This window comes from Chionomys nivalis, chromosome 24 (assembly GCF_950005125.1).
Source record: "Chionomys nivalis chromosome 24, mChiNiv1.1, whole genome shotgun sequence".
Classification (NCBI taxonomy): Eukaryota; Metazoa; Chordata; class Mammalia; order Rodentia; family Cricetidae; genus Chionomys; species Chionomys nivalis.
The window spans coordinates 24,073,143-24,093,488 of NC_080109.1; positions in this window are offsets into that span (position 1 = coordinate 24,073,143).

Here is a 20,346-nt window from a genome sequence, read left to right on the forward strand (position 1 = left end):
GCAGAGTTCAATCTCCATGGTGCTTTCAGACCAGCTTGTCAAGCTTCTTGGATTTAATTACACAGCCTTTAAGACACAGTGCTCAGACTAGAGTAAAGCAATCACTTCAGAACTGTTCTGTTCACTGGACTGGATTTCCACTTTTTTTAAAAAAAATAGTAGATTAAAAAAGGGGAGGTGGGTATCTATGAATGGCAACACGAGAAGAATCTTTAGGATAGTCTCTGGTACCCAGCAGCAAATAGAAAGATTAGATTCTCCATTTGCTTCTTGTTTGATTTAATCTCCAAGATACATAGCCCTTAAAACAACAAAAGGATCTTCAGTTTATTTATATGGTTCAAGATGTATCTGGCTGAGAATGGGGTGAAGAGTCATTATAGTTCATCAATACCACGAAATCTATACAGTAAAACAATCAAGATCTTGGACTTTAGGTTCTGAAAGACTTGGGTTGCTTTCTCAGCTTGGCCGCTTACATACAATGCACACACAGACTGGTGCCTCAGTATCTCCATCTGTACAATTCAACCAAGATATCTGGTTTACCAAACTCGTGATTAAATGAGCTCATGAATGCAGAAAACAGAATAAAGAGTGCACATAAAATAGTGTGCACTCAAGAAAGGACCAGCTACTGTTGCCATGGTTATCAGGCATCCACACCATCTGTACCATCTCTGCCTCCACCAGCATTATCATCGTCATCATCATCATCACTATCGCCATCACCATCACCACTGCCGCTACCAGCAACAGCAGCAGCATCAGAATTCACAAACACTGAGCACTTGTTATAGTCAAAGTCCCGTCAAAAACACAGGAGTATAACGTTTTCCCTTGGAAGATTATCTGAGATTTGAGAAGCTAGCAAGTATGACGATAAATTTGCACACAATCAAGAAATAACTGGCATTATTATCACTTTAATGAGGCAACGTATAATCCATATTCATTCATTTTTAACCACAGGAGTAATTCAGACTATGTATTTTTAAAGCAAAGGAGGGTCCATTTGCTTAGACATTTGTTAGCTGTTGGCTTGTGTGTAAGTCACTTGTGTTTTAGGAACTGGCTCATGGTCACATCAAATGAATAAATAGGTTGAGAACCAGAAACTCTCACTTGTGCTACTTAATTTCAGAGTTCACAGGGGCAACCCTATATCCAAATGGTAGCCATTGTCACCATTAACAGTGCTTCTTATGGGACTTTCATCCACTTCTCTGGTCTTCTGTGCACAGGCTTGCTCTTTACCCCCACCCATGGAGTCTTGTCAGTCGGTCCTTCGGACCACCACACAGAACGGCTCGTGTCTCGTGTTGTAAAATGTTCTACGCTTTCTATACAAACCGCTAAACGATAGAGCCCAGAACAGTGCTCGCACTTCCAGCGTTGGAAGGATAGAAAGTACTTCATGGCTATCTGTTTCAGAATTTGCACACATTACAGCTCTGAAAGACCTTCCACTGTTAGGACCCACTGGCTTCCTTGAGGGAGGAACATGTGTGCTAACAGCAGAAACACTCCGTTAATTCTTGGGTTAACCGAAACACACTCTAGCTTTGGCATCATTCCCAACAGCTGGTGCTTTGGCCCCCAGATTAAGGGTCACTGCTGTGTGGGCCTCCTCACGAGGGGCGCAGCCACAGACCAATTTGGAAGGAGCCACTGGAGGGCTTTGTCCTCAGCAGATCGTTTACAAGATTAGTAACAAAGAGTCGTGACCTTTTCTGAACGCTTTGGGGACTTCTAACCCTCGGGAGATCCAGGAGTAGCAAGGCTTGTGCTGACTAGCTGAGGAAAATGGAAACAGATTGCTATGAACCTGGAATTAACTTACTCTAAACATTCATTTTTGTTTCCAGTTGAAATTCATTCACCAAAGCTCAGCTAATGACGGCTTTGACAGAATCCTTCAATTCTGACCGGAAGCAACCTCACGAGAGGTAGAGGACCCTAAATGGAGAAACCCTGTATGTTGTGACATACATCCCCCTTCCTAGTAGCGCTCCGATTTGCTACAGAGAAATTCACCACAGATACTTGTGAAGCAGGGCAAACAGACAAACATCATTGTCCAGGACGCTGTTTTCTAAGGGATTCCCAAGCTTTTGAGGAACGGTGGTGTGGCTTTCTAGTTCCAGCCACACCATGACTACAGATGAATATTTGGCTCCACAAACACACACACGCCCTCTGGTCTTAACAGCCCATTGTTTCCCTACAGGGGCTGTCAAGGACTTGGATGCGGATTTTCTGCACTGCACCTCCCTGGAATTCCCAGCGTATGTTGAGTCTATGAGTAACTGTCAGATGTTGGCTTCCACTCTCTGTCACCAGATAATATCCTTTTCCTCCCACAAGCCAACTGGAATTTGAACCTGAAATACCCTTAGAAGGATATTTTCATTTTTACTCAATCTTGCTGCGGCGTCAGCCAGCCAGGCAGGACACAGGGTTAGCACACACTCCCACTGAGCCCGAGAGCCCAGGCCTTTGTCCTCTGGGCCTTACCAGCCACATCTGCCCATTGCGATGCCATGCCCTCTAAAGGTCTTCCTCAACACCCAGATTCTTCTAACCTATTATTCTCAGGCACTTGGCTTTTTTTTGTTCCCGTAAAGTTGCTAACACAGGTGGCTATTTTTTTCACATTATTTATTTATTTATTTGTGGATACGTGCGTGCCACAGCTATTGGAGGACTTTTTTTCCCCCTAAAACTCACTCTGTAGACCAAGCTGGCTTCGAACTCACAGAGATCTGCCTGCCTCTGCGTCCCGAGTGCTAGGATTAAAGGCGTGCGCCACCACTGTCTAGAGGACAACTTCTGAAGATCAGTTCCCTCCTCCATGTCCCCAAATTGTACTTCACTTCCTAGAGCAGTGGTTATTAACCGGTGGGTCACGGCCCCTTTGGTAAACCTCTATCTCCAAAAATACTTACATTATGATTCATAGCAGTAGCAAAATTACAATTATGAAGTAGCAGCGACAATGATTTTATGGTCGGGGGTCACCACAACATGAGGAGCTATTGTAAAGGGTCGCAGCGTCAGGAAGGCTGAGAACCACCGGTCTAGAGGATCTAGCTTGCCACTCTTTTCCAGGACAGGATTATTTTTCCTATATGTTCTTTCCACATACTTGTGTCCAGCATGGGACAGCGGGTGCACTGCTGTCAAAAGATAATCCAGCAGTTACACTCCCGAGAGGCAACTGCCTCCTGGATTCCTTAACTGGGAGTGGAAGCAAACTGTCACCGAGTCCTAAGGGGACCCTAGACACCTTCCACTTTTGACTCCCTTCCCTCTGAAATGACGTTATGTGACTCTGAGTATACAGGCATATAAAATAGATACACAAATCAAAGCTTTACTGACAAGAAAGCATAAGGAAATCTATTTAAGATCGAGCATGTTAGTAAACACCTGTAATTCTAACACTTGAGAAGTGCAGGCCAAGGGTCATCTTCCAGCAAGGTTCGGGCCAGCCTGGGCTACATAAGATGCCGCTCAAACAGAGAGGAGGGGTAAGGAGGAGGAGGAAGGGGAACAAAACCCCAAATCTTTGGTTCATAAATTTACCATTTATTAAAGAAAAAGGAAATTTGTGTTCCAATGAGGTGACTGCTTAACACAACACAACCCTAAGACACATAAATCTGGAGGAATGACAGTAAGAAAGCAGAAAGTCTTAGTTCTTTTGTAATTAAACTATCATATTTCTATACAAGCAGGAAAGCGTGTATTCAGTAAAAACACTGCAATTCATAAATGCAAGCACAAGCGTCTCAGGGCTATGTGAGCAATACCTACAGGGGAATATGTGCCCACAAAGAACAACAGTTTCCCAACTTACTATGACTTCTGTTTTGCCGTCTTCTTCTTAAATAGTTCATTCTTGCTTCCTTCCTGCAGTTTTCACTTTTTAATGCTTCTGCAGCCTTGGTATACAATAGACATTTTAAAATATGTGTCCTCGTGCTAGGGAGATGGCTCGGTGGGTAAAGCGTCTGAGATTTAAACTCAGGTAAACATGAGGACTTGAGTTCAGATCTCCAAAGCCCCAGCATGGCAATGTGTGCATGTAATCCTAGCACTGGCCCGCAGAGACAGATGGATGGAGGTGAGCTTGCCGGCTAGCCAGTCTGCCCAAACCGTGAGCTCTTGGCTCAGTGAAAGACCCTGCATCAATCATTCAATGGAGAATCTCTGCAGCGTTTTACAGAATGAAACTCTACCTCAAAAAAAGAAAAGAAAAAAAAAAGAAACGCAATATGTTCTATTTAAAAGGGATTGATAAAGATAGGATTTCAAAATGTATCAAATTCCAAAAAAGGAAATAATAATTATTCAAATTAAAAAAAATCATCAGACAAAAGCAGGTAGTAAACAACGAATTGATCAACCAACCCAGCCAAGTTGTGGAATCCTAGCGGGCACTCTCCCACCCTTTGGCTGTGTCAGACAGAAACATACGGTTTCTCCTGTAAGATGTTAGGTGTGTGGAGGCTGGTACTAGGATGCGTGTGCAGCCAATCTTGACGAATACACGAAGGAATGGATGAACCATGACCTGTCATGCTTCCTTCCCTGGTTACTAGGAGTCGCTGGAAACCTTTGCAGGTGTGACCGGGAAAGGTGAGGTTATGGGGAAAGCAGTGGTTTCAAGCTGGCTCTCTGTGTTACGGGGTCCAAGTCTTGGCTCCCTTTTAGGGAAATGCACATTCGTGGAGCACGGCACTGTCAGAAGCAACTGAAAATGAGAGACGTGCTAAGAAGATAAGATGTGGTAAAAGAGGCCATGGTGCAGGGGGGTGGGGGCACAAGGTGGCGGGAGAAAGCAGCTCTGGGCACTCAGAAAGTGGCAACAATATATTGAAAAGCATGAAAATCTCCTGATGGGGAATAAGAAGCAAGCTGGCCCGTGTCTCTTGTTCACATGAGAACTAGATCTCATTGGCACAGTCTCTCCTTCCAGCTCATTCATTGATTTCCTTCGGCAGTCAAAGTCATTCTTTTCCGTTTCCACTGAGGAGTCCTCAAATCATAAAAGGCATGCAGAAGACAGTGGGGTGTCTTCTGTTGGCTACATCAACATCTCAAACTCCATCACCATGTTGCTTGGCAACTGAGGAAATATTGTTGTGATTCAACAAAAATTATCTGGAGTAAATTCACAATGAAACAGCTAAAAAGCATTATATCCTCCTACATTCCACTAGTAAGATAAGAAAAGAAGGCACACTGGGCCAGGAAACAGAAACATACATACAACACGGCCAAGAGCAGGCAGGCCAGGAAATGCCTGGACTGGGATCAGAAGTCCTGGGCAAGTCTTAGGTCCTTTGAGGCTCTCAGGGTCTTTCATCAGCAGAGAGATCAAATGTAGTTAATGAGCTCTGACATTTCATGATTCAAAAGAAGCAGTAAAAACTCGGAGGACACGACCAGTTAGTTGTCTCTTTGGACCACAGCGTCACAGGCCTAGTGGGGAAAAATCATCCCACTCTCCACGGGTGAAGACTCCAGAGCTAATGCTTTAGCATGCTTACACACACACACGCACATGCACACACCCCTCAGAAAAGTTCAGCGTCATCCTGTTGAGTCAAAGAATCTCTCCTAGAAACTTCTTCAAGGCAACTGTATTGAGCAACTCTAGAGTCAAGGAGTTCTGGAAAAACTACAGCAACTCCTTACAGAAATTACAAACAATGTACTAACTGCCAAAAGGGAAGCTGCAGCTGAAACGGAAAAGGGCTGCAGTTGGAGACCATACTGTGGTGACCAGAAGTTAACGGTGCTGAGTTTAGAAGGGGAGGGTGAAGATTCTAATAGCACAGCTATACTAACCACCTTAACAGGGAACACCGTGGAAGAGGAAGCAGAAAGAAGGCAAGAACTGTGGGCTGGAGGGATGGCTTGTTGGTTGTGAGCACCCACTGCTCTCCCAGAGGGCCTGGGTTCTGTTCCCAGCACCTATGTGGACGCTCACAGTTCCCAGGTGACCTGATGACGTTTTCTGGCCTCCACGGGCACTGCACACAGGTGGTGCACAAACACAGACAGGCAAAATTCTCATATTGATAAAATAAAAATAAGTAAACCTCTTTAAAAAGGAAGGATCTAAGAGCCATAGGATAGGGAGGAATGCTGTAAAAAAATGTTGTCTTCTAGACATAATGTGGCTAGCTCAAGGTCTCACCTGCACAGGATCTATGCAAGAACAAGCCAGCAAAAACAACCGCATTGATGGAATAGACAATGTCCTGACCCTGTCCCTTACTGAGGAGCTGTTGGCAGTGGGTACTTGCTGGGGGGAAGAATCACTCCTCATGAGGATGTGGCCACTGGTAGGTTTCCCATGCTCTACTGGAGCTCCATCCCACACACTTATGGATAGTTCTAACTAGATTCAGTGAGTTACCAATAAATAAATAAGTTGGAAGGGGGACATGTTGAGGGTAGATAGGAATAGGAAGGGAGAAATTGGGGGACTAGGTACGGTCATATTTCGTTCTACATATATGTTCCACATACGTGAACAATTTCAAAAATAAAGAATATCTTTTAAAAAGATGTCAAGTTCAGATCCTGGCTCTGCTACTTACTGATCAGACCAGTGTTCCAGCTCTGTGTCGAGGTTTATGCATATAAATCAGCATACACACCTTAACAGGTGCTGTATGAGTGAGCAGTGTGCCAGCAATAGTCACAGACACAGAGTTAGCTGCAGCTGTGATTTCCATGGGAGTCAACAATAGCTTCTTTGTTGTTGTTTTAGACTCTTTGCTTTTGTCCTCCTGGAGACAGAGTCTCACTGTGTAGTAAGGCTGGTCTCAGCCTATGAGTAAAGGTACCTGCTGTTATGCTTGATGATCTGAATTTACAGACCCACAATTTGTCCGCCATGCCACACAAGGACAGGACACATACGCACACACTAAACATGGGTTTTTCAAAAAAAATGGTGAAAAAAATATTGTCAAGGCATATGTCAGAAAAGGGACTTGATACTGCAATACATAAAAAACATTTATGGTTTCATAATGAAAGATGAATAGCTTAATTTATAAGTAGGGGAAATATGTGGATACACATTTCTTTTAAGAATATATATATGGTCAATAGCATGTGAAAAGATTCTCAGCGTCATTAGTCATACGGCAGGGAAGATGAGAAGACATGCATCACTTCAGTGTTGGTCAGAATGACAGGCTTGGAATTTCCATTCACATTAATAGTGGGACTGTAAATCAGAGCAAATATTTATTTAGAAAAAAAAATCTGATCGTTCTTCAAAAGGTTAAGCAAAGATAGCATATGATCTAGATATCCAAACCTTAGAGATATACTCAAGAGAAATAAAACATGTACACACACAAACTTATTCATATGTCATAGCAGCTTTTTAATAATAAACAAAGAATAAAAGCAATTAAGTGGTTGTCAACTACTACACAGATAAAGGTGTTATGTCCATAAAATAAAATTATATTCAACAATGAGAAGGAATTTATATACACTATGGCGAGAATATAATTTTAAAATCTTAAAAGACACCAGCTACAAAAGGCTAAACATAGATAAGAATTATGGGTTAATTTAAGTTGTAAGAGCTCATTAATAATAAGCCTGAGCTAACAGGCCAAACAGTTTTTAGTTAATATAAGCCTCTGTGTGTTTATTTGGGATTGAATGGCTGTAGGACCAGGTGGGACAGAAACTTCTGTCTACACCCTAGCCTTCTCCCAAGAAGTTGTTACTTTTGATTTCCTCCAAGTGTTATGAATGTAAATGAGGCAAAAGCAGTTGCTTTTGGGAGGCAACTGGAATGCTGGGCAAGGTCTAAACTGGCTTAGTCAGTATTGATCAGGGTCCCCTGGGAAACTCTCATGAGGAGGGGTACGAGCGGCAGTTGTCAGCTGAGAAATTAACTTCAAAACCAGTGGATAGATTTGTAATCAGCCACAGAAAAGTCTGGATGTAATAAATGGATAGCATCCTGGGTGGAAGTATGATCTTGTGTTTGGAAATAGAGTCTTGTGTTTTCTTTGGCCTTCTTCGTCTCCAAGGGACATTCTTTTTCACCTTTCTAGGTCATGAAGATATGGTTAGAATGAATGGAACAAGGTGAAATCTTCAATATTAACTGAAAAAATACTTGGGGTGGCCTACAAAATGAAATATTATCTTTGATGGTTAGCATTATTGTCAACTTGATACAACCTACAGTCACTTGGGAAGTCTCAAGGAGAGACTACATTGGGTGGACCTGTGGGCATGTGTGCGTGTGGGGATGTTGTCCACATTGAGTAGTCCTGTAGGTGTGTATATGGGGGCATGGGGTGTCATCTACACTGGGTTGAGCTATGTGCACATGTGTGTGTGGGGGAGTGTCATTAGGTTGTCCACATTGGTTTGACCTGTGGGCATGTCGGGGGTAGCAGGCATTGTCTACATTAGGCTGACCTGTAAGCGTGTATGTAGAGGCATGGGGTGTCGTCTATATTGGGTTGACCTGTGGGCACATGGAGGGGTGACATCTACTTGGGTTGACCTATGGGTGTGTGTTTGTGGGGGGGTAGGGAGTTTCATATACATTGAGTTGACCTGTGGGCGTGTATCTTGGATGTCTTAATTCAGTTAACTGACATGGGAAGGCATGGCCCTCCATAGGCAGCACCACTCCCTACGTTCGAATATCATCCCTGAACTGTGTAAGAATGGAGAACTTGAACTGAGAGCAGCAATCATTCATGTATACACTCATTTTTCTCAGCTCTCTCTCGACTATGCATGTGATGTGACTAGCTGCTTTCAGTTCCTGCCCCTTTGATTTTAGACGAGGTATGTTGTCACAGCAACAGAAATGAAACTAAAACACTGTCTAAAAGAACTGGATAGATTTCATATTGTGTTACTTTTGGAAGCAAACAAATGAATAGAAATATCACTGGAAAATACTAATGTGTAGTGATATTGTTGTTATTCAGCTCAAGTTTGAAAAGAGGCCTGAATTTCCCATCTTAGAAGATAGAACCTCAAGCAAAGGGCCGGTGTCCTTGGGTGATTTATATTTGACCAACGATGTGACTTCAAGGCCACAAACTACAAAGGAAGAAAAATGGAAGAACCCCATCCAATCACAAAAGTTTGTTAGAGGCAATTTAAGCTCCCTCCCAAATTCTTATGTTTAAAGTAAACATTTCTTTCAAAATCTTAACCTGAATTCTAAAGAAAGACTGACAAATTTGTATAAAAGAGTTTCAAAAGTGTAGAAGTTCAGAGTGATGAGGATTCTATGAATGAAGCCTAGAACTATCTTCCAGGAGAAATTTCCATAACAAGGAGAAAAAGGAAGACCGTTTCCCAGGATGGCTTTTTATCAACAATGGCTGCTATTGTTAGGCTCAGGGATGCCTTAGATACATCCTATGATATTTCTAATCCTCAGCAAGTCCCTGTTTACAAATGGGACAGAGAGAACTTGAGCCAATGAAGGGTCACAAAGTCCAGAGTTTGAAGTGCTTGTTGGGTCAGCCCTTGCATCCCGCCGCCATGCCTGTGGCCATCCACAATAGACCCCCAGAGGCTGATCCATCAGATGGGACCAGCCGGGCATTTCCCTAGGCTGGGCTATGAATGCTTCAGGCCTAACTGGGACAGTTACCCTGCCAGAAGTAAAATACTGAGCTAGGCAACCCACTTTCTTTCTTTCTTTTTTAAGTTTCTGTCCAATAGAATAAAGATTTCTAAACCAGACATGAAAAAAATGATTTGAAAAAAACTTTTATTGTGGAAAATTTTAAATACAGACAAGTCAAGAAAGTGGTAAAAAGAGTAACTTAGCTCTGCTCATCACCAACTTCCTTTGGCATTTTGGCATTCTTAATTTATTTATTCCTCTTATTTTCTGTGATGTTTTCAATGATTTTATCTCACTTCATAACATTTTGGTATTGATCTTTGTATATAAAAATGACATATCCACAAACTATCATTCCCAAGAAAAGTAATAATTCTTTATTATTCCTTAATGCGTTAATTTTGTCTTTTTCTTTTATTTATGGCTTTAATTTATGGAGTTGATACAGAAAGATTGTTCATTTTATGGGGTTCCATGTGATGTGTCTATGCATGTATACATTGTGCAATATTTAAATCAGGTTAAGCATATCTTACTCTTCAAACACTTATTACCTTGAGAAATTATTCAAAATTGCCTATTTTGTATTTCTTTTTGTCTTTTGAGAGAAGGTTTCTCTGTCTAACAGCCCTGGCTATCCTGGAACTCTCTCAGTAGATCAGGCTGGCCTTGAACTCACAGAGATCCACCTGCCTCTGCCTCAAGTGCTGGGATTAGAAGTGTGTACTACCACTGTCTGGCTTTTTCTCACCTTTTTGAAAAACAGAACTGCTTAAAGTTTTTTTTTTTTTTTCCCTACAAACTGGGTGGTAGTGGCGCATGCCTTTAATCCCAGAATTTAGGGGGCAGAGGCAGGTGGATCTCTGCAAATCTGAAGTCAGCCTGGTCTATAGAGAGAGTTTCAGGACAGGACAGCCAGGGCAAAACAAAGAAACCCTGTCTCAAAAGAGCATACATAGGTAGGTAGGTAGATATTAGATAGATAGATAGATAGATAGATAGATAGATAGATAGATAGATAATAAATATATAGATGATATATAGATTGATAGATAGATAGATGATAGATAGATAGATAGATAGATAGATAGATAGATAGATAGATAGATAGATAGATAGATGATGAAGAATTTTAACTCACAGTTACCACGGAGGGAAATCATGGGAGCTGGAACCTGAGGCAGCTGCTCTCACGCATCTGCAGTCAGGAAGCAGAAAGAATCCCAGTGTTCAACTCCCTTCCTCCCTGTGATATAGTCCAGAACCCTGCCTCGTGACCTCACCCACAACGGCCATGTCTTCTTGCCTGAGTTAACCTATCAAGACAGTTCTCACAGTCATGCCCAGAAGCTCTTCTCCTAGGCGATCTATGACCCATCAGGTTGACAACTAGGATTAAACATCACACCTGTCTATAGGTGTATAAAATAGGTATATAAACCAATTTACTGATAGTAGATCATGAAATAAATTGAGAACGATCCTTTGATACACATATATTTTTACCATTAGAAAGTAAAGCAATTTCACATACTAATGAAATAGATGTAGTTATTTGTCTAACACAATCCAACCCAAACATATACTAATACATAATATACTGATACATACTGAAAACGACAATAGGGAAATATTAAGTCTTTTGTTTTCCACAATTAAATCATTACATTTCTATAAATCATCATATTTCAATTCATAATATATGGTAGTCTGAAATCTAAGCTGAGCTTCTGGTGTGAAGAGAGAATACACAGTGCAAAGCATGTGTGTCGTGTGTTCAGAAGCAAGGCTGCAGCGAAGTCACGGTATGCGAGACATACCTCGGAGTTGCTATGTATTTGACTTTGAATTAAATTTGTGTTGTTGTGCACTGAGAACATATTTACTATTACCTGTGGCTGCATGTTGCGATCATATCTAAGAAGATCTAAATAGACAGCTTACTTTTCCCGATATAACTAAAACTCGGCAAAATGTCTTCTTTTTGATTTGACTCTAGTCCACACCTTACAAGATCTATTGGTTTGTTTAGTCCTGGCGAATTTATTTCCTGGAAACAATGACGAATGAGGGAATATTATTTCTAGATGGTAAAAGATATTCCTTGCACAATGGACGCAGGAAGACATAACCATTCAAGCAAAGCAAACTGTATTATCCCAGCCCTGTGCTTCATGCTAACTTGGAATTATTTCAGGGTTATACACTGATTCCTGCCTTTGCCGGAGGCACAGCCTGGATCTTCATTGCAATGGACAATGTGTGGATCAATGAAGAAAACTGAATGATGGAGTGGATGAGAAATGAACTTGTGGATTGCCTTAGTATTTAAGTAGAGAATTGTTTCTGAAAGATAAAAATATACCCACAGCATAAACAATAATATACTTTAAAAATACAGGATAAGTTTCATAGCATCCTTTATAATGTGAGGGATACGTTTAAACCATTTTGTGTTTCGTAATTAATATGCAAAAAGGTTATTAACACATAAACCATATTTTCACCCTCTGTGGGCCTCATTTTATTTTTTACTAATTTTAAACAACTACTTATGGATTTTATGTATGTATGATTTGCTTTTTGTGTGCGGCACGAGGCGATCAGTTGACAACTGGCTGGGGGCAGTGCTCTCTTTCCACTGTGTGAGTCCTGGGGATTGAACTCACATCATAGAGGTTTGGCAGCAAGCACCCTCTAGCCATCTTGTTGGTCCTCTAGACCTCATTTTCTTTAGCTTCAGAGTGACGGTGTCAGTGCTGATGCGCTGGTAATGATCTCCTAAGGGCTCTCCTGCCAGTCATCTCTGCGGTACACACTGCGGCGAGCCGCTCAAACACCTTTTCAGCACTGAGCCGCTCCTCCCCCAGGCTGCCTGGAGTCATGGTAGCTGAGAAGCGTAGCTAAACCGTCCCCTGGGAACAGTTACTGACCCAAATTCATACCCCAGCCCCATGGGTCACTCACAGCCACTGACTAGTTCACGTGGAGGTGGAAAGGTCCGGGCGTCAAGCCACTGCCTCCGGTCCAGTGTCTCCTTCAGTTAACACCCCCCCCCCCCCCCCCCCGGCTTACAAACCATACTGGAAGAAGCATTCACCAGCACACTTCCGGATCCCAAACCTGAGTTCCAGAGTCTATGTCCTGGGAGCTAACAGGATGCTATGACTCACCTCCACGGGTCACATCTGGGGTCTATTTATCTGGTCCTCAAACCCCAAAACTGAGGACTAAAACCCACTATCAACCGGAAAGGAGGCACCTTCCTTTCAAATACAAGAGTTCTGAAACCTATAAAACCGAGAGAACCACACCCGAGCAAACTTGTAGCCAGAATTTTCTCAGGGGTCAGATTATTTCCATAATCTTACTCAGTTAGAACTGCCACTCACAGCTGTGAACCCAGAGAGGGCACCGGCGACACGACCCAGACTTGATAACTCACAACACCACCATTTCCAGGGGATAATTGATGCTGCAGCCAGAGGAAGCCTTTTAAACCAAAAGCTGGAGAGTGACGCCCCATGCCAAATCCTCCAGTCCAGTAGGTTCTCTTAACAGCTCACCTTCAAGACAATCAGACCTAGCTTACTGCTAATGGCCTCTCTGAACTCCTTCTGTGTGTCCCCTATTTGCGAACAGAGGCCTCTTTGCTTTTCTCTAATATTCCATGCCCGCTGCTGCCTGAGACCTTTGCCTTGTTGTTTCTTGATGTACACTTCCCTAATTAGCTTTATGTTTTCAACTTTTTTTTTTTTTTTTTTTTTTGGAGACAGGTTTCTCTGTAGCTTTGGAGCCTGTCCTGGAACTAGCTCTTGTAGACCAGGCTGACCTCAAACTCACAGAGATCTGCCTGCCTCTGCCTCCCGAGTGCTGAGATTAAAGGCGTGCACCACCGCTGCCCGGTTTATGGTTTCAACCTTTCTTGAAGTCTCAATAGAATTTCATCATACTAAGGGTGCTGTTATGGTTCGGATAAGTGTCCCCAAAGGCCTGGGTTTTAGAAGCTTGGGACCCTGCATGGCACTGTTTTGGGAGGGATGGCCATGTGGGGGCTTCTTGGGTCACTGAAGGCATTCCCTGTCGGTGTACCCAGCATGCCCACCTAAGGCCCCCAGCGACAGGGTCACCTGATTGGAACTGCAACTCCGAGCACAGAAGATTCTTTTCTCTTTGTGAATTAATCGTCCCACATATTTAGAAAGATCTTCAAAATACTGTATCAGCTCTCGGGTCATAAAACCCTTCCAAGGCACAGCCAGACTCTTGGGGGCTTATAAAGGACATACTTTTCAGAACCTCAAGAGCTACCGTCGTTCTTTCCTAAGTTGGAATATAACAAGGGGAAAGAGTGTCTGTCACAAGTTCCCCGGTCTCAAATGACCTGTGGCAATAGGTGATATTCTCACCCTTATAACAATGTACATGCGAAACCTCCAGGGTGCCAGGAAATGTTCACACAAAATCCTGACGCTGATTCTGAGCAAGTGTCATCTTTCCAATGGCTAATAAAATATCTTCCTGAAGTTTAAGAAGTTTATAACACTGCTTTCCATAAAACAGAGAGTCTTTAATAGAGTTAGTTATTTACTACTAATACCTAAATATTACTTTTGGGAAAAAAAAAAAAAACAAACCAAGTGATTTCTGGTGTTTAATTCTGGAGGGAGTCACAGACTTGACGGGCATTGCTCTAACAGACTCGTTCTGGTCCTGCTTAGATATACAGGTGTCTTAGCACCCACAGCTCTGAAAACCAAAACAGTAACGGAGACATCATTCGAGCAGTAAGTCATGTTCAACTCTGAATGCTGGAACTAACTGTGACCTTAAAAGGGACCCTGAGTCTGTTTCAGAAGATGAGACATTTCCAGTAGAATTTTGCTTTTTGTGTTATAAGAAAATGTTAATGCTTTCAAGTATAAATTAATTCATTATTAAGATAAAGTTCTGGAAGATGAGTGAAATGGAAACACAAATTCAAGGAGAAAATGGGATGTTAAGTGTTCTCAGCGCTTCAAACGATACGCATGTGAGGTATACATATGCTAATTAGCTCAAATGAACCTTTCTAAGAAGCAGCTCTTACAAAATACCACGTTGAACATAATAAATACATGTTTTTGTTTGTTAAAAAATAAAGAAAATGAAACGATATATAGACAACTTTGTTTGCATAATTTTAAATAGATGATTATGTAGTTATTAATACAGTATTTAGATTCCCTTAGATACATATGATCATTTAATTTTCAGCGAAAGTAATGGATTATATAGTTTGTAGGAAATTCTAGTCTTTATAGCTACATATAATAAGCTTAGAAGAATATTTAAAATTGTGAGCATGGTGGCTCACGCCTGTAGTCCCAGAACTCAAGAGAGTTGAAGGAGGAGGACAGCCACAAGTCAAGGAAAATATGGATGAGAGTGTATGGCCCTGTTTCAGATAAAAAAATGAAATAAAGTCAAGATTATCATTATTAGTCCCATAGGCATTAAAGGAATTATGAAGATATACAAAATTCTATAACTACAAATATGATAACTTAGATGAAAGTAATCAATGCTTTAAAGACACAAGCTGCTATCACTCAGCTGGGTGGTGGTGGCACACAACCATAATCCCCATACAGGAGGCAGAGGCAGGTGGATCTCTGCGTTTGAGGCCACCTTGGTCTACAGTAAAGCTAGAGCTACACAGAGAAACCCTGTCTCTCAGAAAGAAAAGAAGACACAGAACTCATCATGAACACCTTCATAAAAAGGAAGTATCCCAGGCTAGATGGTTTCCCTCATGAATTTTCAAACATTTAACAAAAAAACGATACAAATTATACACAATACACAAGCTCTTTCAGAAAAGGCAAGAAAGAGAGCACCTCCCGCCCTTTCCAGGAGGTCAGCATGGCTTTAACACCAGAAGAAGATAAAGGGTATTTATAGACCAAGTGGTACACACATGCCTAGCATTCAGAAGGCTGAGGCAGGAGAACTGTGAGTTTGTAGCAAGTCTGGGAAATCTTACAAAACCCTGGTCTCACATTACAGCCCTGTAATACTAGCTACTTGGAAGGCTGAAGAAAGAATACTGTTGCCAAGCAAGTTCAAGTCCAGCTTGAGCAATTTAGCAAGTCTCTAGTTTTTTTTTTTTTAAAAAAAAACCAGGGCGATGGTGGCTCACACCTTTAATCCCAGCACTCAGGAGACAGAGGCAGACAGATCTCCGTGAGTCCCAGGTCAGCCTGGTCTACATAATAAATTCCAGACCAGGGCTACAGAGTATGACCTATGATTCTGCCACAAAACAAAACAGGAAACAAAAACTATATATCTTTCAAGAACATAGACACAACACTCTCAACAGAGCATTGGCAAAGTGATTCTAACAACACATGCAAAGAATTCTAAACCACAAATGTAAGTGGCAATACTTCACACATTACAGTTGATTGAAGAGATGCACAGTAGAAATCCCACAGAAATTACTCCCTATTAAAACAGAAACTTCTGCATTAGTTTTACTTGTAAATAATAAAGATAATTTCACACAAATGCCAAGAATCTCTCTATATATAATGACATTTTCCAGAAGATTCGTTCTTTCTGTGTGTGGAAACAATCTCCTAACACCTTCGTTTATCCCGTGGAAACTATGAGTACAGACGGAGCCGTCCTGCCAGGGAGAGCACAGCACCACTTCCTCCTGCTGTCCTGCACCTCAAGCAGCTTTTCAAAACAGCAGCCTTGCCGAATTCGAATTACCATAAAACTCTAATAACCAAGACAGTGTACACGTATAGGTATAGCTAGGGCACGCATATAGATGAATGGAGAATTAAAGTCTTGTTTATGTGTATGGAAGTTTTGTCTGCATGTACAGCTGAGTACGAGCACCATGTGGGTGCTGGGAATTGAACCCACGACATCTGGAAAATCAGCCAGTGCTCTTAACCACTGAGTCATCTCTCCAGCCCTACTCCTTCTTCTTCTATTTTTATTTATTTATTTATTTGTGAGTCAAGGGCTCTTTATGAGTACTGGGGTTTCATGTCCAGCACCACCATGTGTGCAGGAGGGAGATTTCTTATTTCATGTAGCTGAAGAGCTCTTTAAGCAACTCTCATGCTCAGTCAGTAGGCTGCACACTCAGCTCTCATTGCTTCATTCTGTTGTTCATTCGTTCATTTGTTTCCCAGCCAGGGTTTCTTTGTGGAGTCCTGGGTATCCTAGAACTTGCTTTGTAGATGAGGCTAGCCTCAAACTCAAAGAGATCCTCTTTTGCCACTACCACCCAGCTAAAACACTAAAATTTTATTTCTGAGATGAAGAGTTAACACAGACTAATACTTCCAAGTGACTTTAAAACCCAGTACTATTCTGTGTATTCTGTAGTGAATCTTTGACTAGCTTAACCTGTCGGCAGTAAGCACATTGTTTGTGGCCGTACTGGTACACCTAGTCTAAGATTCTTAAGGTCACTGAAAAAGTGAAGAAGCGGTTATCGTGGTGTGACTGAAAATAAGAAGATTCTGGCTGTCATGATGGCTCAGCCAGTACAGGCACTTGTAACCAAGCCTGACAAATAAATACCCTGTGTCCAGTCCCTAGGACCACACGCCGGAAGGAGAGAACTGACTCCCAACACACAAATAAAAAAATGAAATTTATGTTGTTAAAATAAAAGGAACAAAAGATTTGAAGCACAGGAAGGAAACAGACGTGTAAAAGCAATTAAACCAAACCCAACTGTCTTGGATTTGAGTAAGAGTATGCACGATCATGCATTTTATATGAACTACACTTTTTCAGAGTTGGTGAAATGGCTCAGGGGTTGAGAGCACTGGCTGTTCTTGTGGAGGATCCAGGTTTGATTCCTAGCACCCACATGACAGCTCACAGCTATCTCTAGCTCTAGTTCTGGGGGCTCCGATGCCTCCTCAGGCATGGGGCATGTACACAGTGCACATACACACATGCAAGCAAAATATTTATACAGTTAAAATAATTTTTAACAAAAATATTAAGGTGACTAAAATTTTTTAAAAGTTTAAGATTTTTAAATAATCAATTTGAATTAAATAAATTAAATTTTAAAAGCACTTAAAAGAGGTTTCGTCCACTAAAACTGCCAGTGGGATGATTGTACATGTCTGCTGTACCAGTTACTATAGAGGCTGAAGCAGAGGCTAAGAGTTTAAGGCCAAGGGCACATACACGTACATGCAGGCACTAACATATTATACAGATTAAATTTCTATTTAAAAATTTGAGGTAAGGTCTCACTAGGTCATTCTGGTGAGCCTAGATCTTGCACTGTAGACCAGGTTGGCCTCAAACTCACAGAGATCCACCTCCCTCTGCCTCCAGATTACAAAACCTTCCTTCCAGGGTAGATGCAGGGATAAAAGAAGAGGCACACCTTTAAAAACCCACTAGGTTTTAATTGAACACGTATGAATGTTTTGCCTGCATGTATGCATGTGCACCACATGCGTGCCTGGTGCCCAGAGAAGTCACATGCGTGCCTGGTGCCCAGAGAGGTCAAAAGAGGGTGTTGAAGTTCTTGGAAATGAAGTTACAGTTGGTTGTGAGTCACTTTCTGGGTGCTGGAACTGGCGGGCATCTGTAAGGGTAGCCAGTGCTCTTCCACCTCTCCATCTCCAAGACAACGCCTTTCATACCATGCCCTGCACGGAGATGCTAACTAACATGGCTCTGATTGTTTCTAAACCCACGGCATTTGGGAGAATGAGTTAGACATGAGCCTTGTGGTCCGTTCCACCAGCACAAAATCAAAACAAAACAAGGTGCTGTGGATGACCTGGCAGGGCATGTGTCTAACAAACAGAATTTTCCAGCGATGATCCTGAAATGGCAATGATGTTTAACAGAACTCCACGGGACTGTGGCAACCTCTGAGAGCCTGTACTCCTGGCCCTGTCACCTTTCAGGGCTGAAGCGGCATCAAGGAAGGAAGGGCCAGTCAGACAGATATCAAGTCTTTGTCCCAGTGGGCCACTGTTGGCCATCCACACCCTCCACCTCCTCTCCTAGACACAAAGACAAGCAGGGACGGCTTTGTGGAGGAAGGAGCGACAGCTGTGGTGTTGGGAACTCCCTGACACTGGACTCTCAGAGCCAGGGCTCCCAGACACTGGGCTGCTTCATGCCCAGGGCAATCTGGAAAACAAGGTATTCCTATCCCACTCTGTCAACAAGCAAAGAAAAGTTCCGACTGGCGAAGGCAGTTGCCCAAGGTTATATAACCGTGGGGTGACTAAGCCAAGCTTTAGCACTGGGTCCAGATTCAACTCTTGTAAACAGCCGGCACCAACCTGGGACATAGACTGGCCCAGGCACCACATGTAGGACAGGATAGGACCAGTTAGGTCTCACCCAGTCCTTGTAACTTCATTATACCCAGAGGAAGGTATACCTGAGCCCTCGATGCAGCTCCCTCTTTATTTTAGCTGCCATACGCAACCCTGGAGTACTCAGTAGGATCCTGGGAAATTGGAGGCTTCCAAAATGTGACCGGGGGCTGTCTTTGGCCTCTAGTGGTCACTTCCCAGAACAATATGGTCATTCACCTCAAGTCTGTGTCTTTGGAAAACGAATGAATGGAAGGTCTGCTCTGAGTCAAGCCACCAGATCCCCAAATTCAGAAAGCATAAGAGCCTCTTTTACAAGCTACATGGCCCACTGCTTAAATTCCATAAAGCCAGAGTTCTAGTCTCAAGATATCCAGGGTTAACCTAAGTCTGAAGCCCCTCAGGTGCCCGGTACATCCCATGGCTGGGAAGGTGTCCAGTTGCTTTCAGGTTGATTCCACCCAAGCAGAGCCAAGTGTCCTCCTTCCAGCATGGGACGGCACCCAAGAACCATGTGTTATGGTTTCCATCACACATAAAGTCCAAGTTGAGCCGGTCATCCCTTCGAGCCATGTCACTACACATTACCTAGGTCACAGCTGCCTCACCCCCAGGGTCATCACTTTCTGCAGAAAAGGCCACAGTCACTTGCTATGAGTCACAAGTTCCCCAAATGTCTGGACACAGCTCAGAAGCAGAAGGGAAGGGACAGCAAACAGACTCGGCGGGGGCTGTCTAGCCATGACATAAGAATCAAGCACATTGACTTAGAGGAATAGTCACCCCCAATCAGACTTGCTTCCCAACACCTGCGGAAGCTCTCAAGCCAGCATTTCCATGTGGAGAGACAGAAAGCTGGCTAAGCATCACATGTTCCCAAGGGCACTCTCAACATTCAAGGTCACCTGGCTGGCTCAAGCAACCCAGGATCTGGAGACGCAGGAGAGCCAATGAACCCTTTCCCAGGAACTGAGAGTCTGTCTGAGCAGGAGTATTTTTCGTTGAGGAGATACAGTTTCCAAAAAGAAGTCATCCTTTAGCAAGAGATACATGGGGCAGAGAGCTGAGGCCAGGTATAGTTTCCCAGGGACACCCATGGACAAGGGATGTGGAATGGGAGTCTTCTGTCTGCCTCTCTGCCTCCTTCACTCAGCTCCTACAACAGTCTCTTTTTGGTTATTTATTTAACCTACCTAACGTTGGCCTGAAACCCACTAGGTAGCACAGGCTGGCCTGGAACTTACAGCCATCCCCCTACCCACTCTTCAAAGACCACACCAGTATCCACAAAGGCCTTTGAATACCCTATTTGAGTTACAT